General features: G+C 37.1%; 2 pseudogenes; both read right to left on the bottom strand.

Moving 5' to 3' along the window:
* Positions 1 to 243: 243 nt before the first annotated feature.
* LOC148932210 (uncharacterized) lies at positions 244 to 1,276 on the bottom strand (annotated as a pseudogene).
* A 1,801-nt stretch (positions 1,277 to 3,077) lies between these two features.
* LOC148932209 (uncharacterized) lies at positions 3,078 to 5,045 on the bottom strand (annotated as a pseudogene).
* Positions 5,046 to 5,544: the final 499 nt, after the last annotated feature.

Raw genomic sequence — 5,544 nt, 5'->3', positions numbered from 1 at the left:
CTCTTCACAAAAAGGAGAGATGGAAAAGTGACGTGTCTGATTATTTATGTGGATGACATGATTATCACTGGAGACGATACTGAGGAAATCCAACGCCTAAGGGAGAACTTATTCAAAGAATTCGAGATGAAAGATTTAGGAGCACTGAAGTACTTCCTTGGCATCGAGGTGTTGCGATCTAGGCACGGAATATTCTTGAGACAGAAAAAGTATGTTCTGGACCTACTTGTAGAAACTGGATTGTTAGACTGCAAGCTTGCAGAAACCCCTATGATTCCCTGCTACGGACTGAAGATTGAAAAAGGAGCTGACACGACAGATCGGGAAAGATATCAACGATTAGTGGGGAAACTCATCTACCTCTCACATACTAGACCGGACATCTCGTATGCGGTAGGCGTAGTCAGTCAGTTCATGCATCGACCTCAAATCCATCATATGGAAGCTGCTTTGAGGATTGTAAGATATCTGAAGGGAACTGTGGGCTATGGAGTGTTCCTAGCAAAAGGAGATGATTTGGAGATCGATGGATATATACAGATGTAGACTGGGCAAGTAATCATGTTGACAGAAAGTGCACTGGAGGATACTTCACCTTTGTTGGAGGGAACTTAGTTACTTGGAGGAGTAAGATGCAAAAGGTTGTAGCTCTATCCAGTGCAGAGGCAGAGTTCCGAGGGATCAAAAGTGGACTGATGGAGATAATATGGCTACGAAGGTTGTTGACAGAGATTGGCTTTCCACCTACAAGGAAAAGTCAACTACTCTGTGACAATAAGGCAGCAATCAGTATCCCAGAGAACCCGGTGCAGCATGATCGAACCAAACATGTCGAAGTTGATCGTCACTTCATCAAAGAGAAACTTGAAGGATGAATCATAGAGTTCCCATTTGTTCGATCTGAAGAACAACTTGCAGACATTCTGACCAAAGCAGTCCATCCAAAAGTCTTCAAGGAAATACTTGACAAGTTGAGTATCGGAGATACCGTCGCTCAACTTGAGGGGGAGTGTCAAAAGATATCAACCGAGATATCTGCAAAAGAAAGAGAAGATTGTGAGAAGATTGTGGGGATAATTGATTGACTAAAATTATGTAGAGAATATTGTAATTGATTGAGGCATCTTTCCATAGATAGGAATCAATCTTCCCTATATAATTAGAGGTTGTAAACTTTGAAAATATATCATAGAAAAATAAACGATCTTCTACTCCCAATTCTCTCTGTGTTCTTATGCCTAGCAAGATGATTAATATCGCCTCTCTCGATTACCATCTTTAAGAACTGTTTATTGTTTATAGTACGTTTAACTAAACTTTTCCACAACGCTGGCACATTTCGTCACACGTATTATTATAAAGCTAATAATATTTGTGAGATGCAATAGTTATTCACAACTAACGGTAATAGTTTTAATAACAATATTATTACACTATTATCGTTAATTTTGACCGTTTTCTTTCGTATTCTAAATTATTGTTATTTTTTAAAAAAAAATCTACCGCAAGTAATTGCTTCTCAATTTTTTTTTCCTTCAAAATTACTTTTTCGGACTCATAAAAGTATGTATGTTTGATTGGACACGAGATTTTAATACATAATTGGTAAATAACAGAGAGATAGAAAGAAAAAATAATAAAATATTGTTAGTTGAGAATGAGTTTCATCTCATTAAAGAGAAAATAGTTTTCAAAATTAGAAAGTGCATAGTTTTATAAGGCGAATTAAAAATGAAAGAATACATACTCATGTCAAACGGATGGAGTAAGTGTTTTTTTAGTGAATAAAGGCAACTACATACATCTGTATATATTCAACGATAAGTGTTAGAAAAAAATCTCAAGTAGAGTAAAGTGTTATTCTTAACAATTAAGTATGATCCAATAAAATACTAGTATGAAAAACAAGGAGCTACTTCATTCATATCAAGTATATATAGTACAGTGTTATTCGCATATCTAAGACAAGAAGCTTTTTTTTATTCATAAATGATAGTTTAGGGATGTGTCAAGGGGTTAGTTAAAGCTCAATCCGAGGCCCCTGAGGCTTGCTGGTGGCGAGACTTCCATGATATGAACCCGGTTCATATCGCTGCCATGAAAGGGCATGTTGAGATCATGGAACGACTCCTTCAAGTGAGTCATTTGCCGGCTATGGAGAGATTGCATCTTAGAGAGACTGTGTTGCACTTGTGCGTCAGACATGGTCAGCTTATAGCGTTGAATGTTCTGGTGGACAAGTTGGGAAAGGATCTTGCAAATGCAATTGATGAGGATGGGGAGACATTATTACATTTTGCAGTGAGGTGCAATCAATTTGAGGTAACCGTCAATTTGTCTTCAACATTTGTATCAGTTTGACTAATTAGTCATACTCCATTCGTTTAATTAATAAAAATAGAAACTGATATGTCCATATATAACTAGCTCATTCTATTTTTGCAAAATCTTTTTCACTCTAATATGACGGTTCTCATTTTTTATTTTACTTTAACCTCTTTCTTATTTAATTGATTATGCATTCAAACGCAATGTTTGGTACCGTAAAATATTTGAATTCTTTTTTTAAAAGTAGATAATATATATATTTGAATTCCAAATAGTAATTATAAAATCAGGCTCATTCACACACACTACCTACACCACACACACGCACACACAAACATTGCATGCAAATACACACGTTGTGCACACACTTCATATCACTTACTTATAACATTTTTACCGAACAAAGAATTTAGAATTAAATTATAATTCAGTTCCTTCAAATTCAATTCTAATTCAATGTAGCGAACGAACCCTAAAAGAAATTGATACTCCCTCCGTCCTCCATTATGTGTCCTAGTTTTCCTTTTTGGTATGTCCCTTATTAATTGTCTCATTTCATCTCACATTATAGTATAGTAATACTAATATGGAGTATAAAAGTAGGACTCACATACTATGAGTTTTTCAAGCCACTTTTATTTATGTTACTTCTTAAAAATCATGCTAGGTCAAAGCGGGATATATATTGGGGAACGGAGGGGGTATATTTTATCTCATTAATCATTATAATGATATCATCTATTTGTAATCTAACGAACGGCTCTCAAAATCCCCCTCGTCTCCAAGTGCTGAAAAATCCAATAGAAAACACGCCATGGGAAAGCATCAGCAGCAAGATCAAGCTGCCGAATCTTCTTAACGAGCCACGAACGATACAAATGCCTTACACCAACAACACACATAGGCACCGGTCCAAATATGGACAACATCAACATCACCACCTCCACAATATTGCTTCCTGTGGATTGCAAAAGCTCATCTGGAGTGGTCGAATACATCGACGACAAGAAGGTGTACATGATAGCATGCAGCGCCGCACCCATGGCGACCATGGACACCAATATGAGGGAATATGTGTAATTGGCCAGATGGATCCTGATGGTGAAGAGATACATCTCGGCAACGGAACACATGAAGGCCGTCATGTTGGGCGTATCATGTGAATGTATATTTTGGGATGTGCGGATGCAATCACAGCCTTTCCGGCTTTGTGAGAGGACTTGTTGTCGTCTTCGGCCCATACTCCTTTCGCGGGGCTGATGGCCGACTGGAAGGCCATTGTCGCAATCAGGACTACCACCACCATTATGGTGTTGCTCATCTCCGGGATCACTTCCATAAATGAAAGCTCTGATTGATCTATTAAGAGCCTTTTCATCCCTAAGTAGTTGACGCTGGTTGGAGGACTCTCCTTCAAGATTTCGAGGGTTGTTTTGCCCATGCTGTTTTTTGTTTGATGCGTCAGGGTTTTGTTTTCCACCAAGTATCGTACAGTCTGAAATTTGTTTATATATTATAACCGACTGTGAAAGTATGAATCAAAATATTGAGATATTATGAAATACTAATTTATTTATTTGGACAATTCCCAAAAAATGTCACATTGAATCACATATTTCACTAACTCATTCTACTTACAAACTCATTCTAGTTACAACTTTTATAAAACTAATACTCCCTCCGTCCCCCAAAATTCGTCACCATTTGACCCGACACGAGTTTTAAGAAATGTAATAGAAAGTGGATTGAAAAAGTTAGTGGCAAGTGGATCCTATTTTTATATATTAGTTTTAAAATAAAATGTGAGGGGGAATGAGTTAGTAGAATGTGGGGTCCACTACCAAAAATGTTAAAAGTGAAAGGTGACTAATTTTCAGGGACGGAAGAAAAATAAAATAAGTGACAAATTTTCAGGGACGGAAGGAGTACTATATAAAAATACGGTCAATATTCCACTAACATTCCTTCATAAAGTCAAATAATTTTTAAAACTCACATCGATCAAATATGAGATATTTAATGGAACATTAAAGTTAAATCTAGTTTCAAAAGTCAATCTAAACCAAGTATCTCAAAAAAGAATAACATATGGAGTATTTCAAATAATGAAGAGAATAAAAGAAAAGTGTAGGTGTATAATCACCTCAAGTTGATTGCACCTAACAGCCAAATGCAATAGTGTCTCCCCATCATCATCCTTTGCACACACAAGCTCTCCCAACTTCTCCACCAAAACCTTCAACTCTAATCTGAGCATGTTTCACACACAGATGCAGTACAGTCTGCCCGCGATGCAGTCTCTCCATCGCGGGCAAATAACTTTCTAGAAGGAGATGTTCAAGAGTCTCAACATGCCCATTCATAGCTGCAACATGAACAGGATTCATGCCTTGATCGTCACACCGCCAACACATCTCTGGGGCTGTTGACAGCAATTTCGAGGCAATCTCAATGTGCCCTCCTGCTGCTGCAATGTGGAGAGGCGATGATTTTTCAGAGTCTGAACTACGTGCTAGCTGTGGATCAAGGCTAAGCACTTGTTCAACAACGGATGCTTGTCCATGCATTGCTGCTACGTGTAGAAGATTTCTTGAGCATGGAAATAAGACTCCACGGATGCTTGTCCATGGATTGTCTTCAAGTTGATGCACAAGTGTTGTTACATCTCCTTTTGATGCAGCGTTGTAGAGTTTCTTTTCTACTGCCTCTGCCGCCATTCTTTAATGACCTTTGTTTCTCTACTTATTTTCTTGATTCTTTACTTCTTTGTTGTTAATACACAAATGATAGGTGCATATATATATATATATATATATAGGGATGTGGTCAAATGAAAACTCTAAATATTGTACAAACTCAAAGCTATGATCTGGACCATTGAAAAATATCAACAGATCAAAAAAAAACATCAACAGGAAAATGTCAACATAATTTCAACGGTAGTTAATAATTGATGCTGTGTGATATTGTGTTGACATTAAAATCTTGAAATTTTACACCTTACTGATATTGTATTGAAACTGTGTTGAAGCTGTGTTGAGGAGTTTTGAGTTTGTACAATATATAAGTTTGCATTTTATCACTACCTTAAGGTAGTGATAAAATGACAACACCCCTTAAGGTAACACCATACCACCAATCATAGCCAATCATTTGTACATATGGATGAATAATCAGCTGCCATGTGGCAATCATAAAAATTGCTCAAGGGTAAAT

This window comes from Salvia hispanica, chromosome 2 (assembly GCF_029641045.1).
Source record: "Salvia hispanica isolate PSC_SH4W2 chromosome 2, Shi_PSC_v1, whole genome shotgun sequence".
Lineage (NCBI taxonomy): Eukaryota > Viridiplantae > Streptophyta > Magnoliopsida > Lamiales > Lamiaceae > Salvia > Salvia hispanica.
This window is presented reverse-complemented; position numbering and strand designations above follow the sequence as displayed.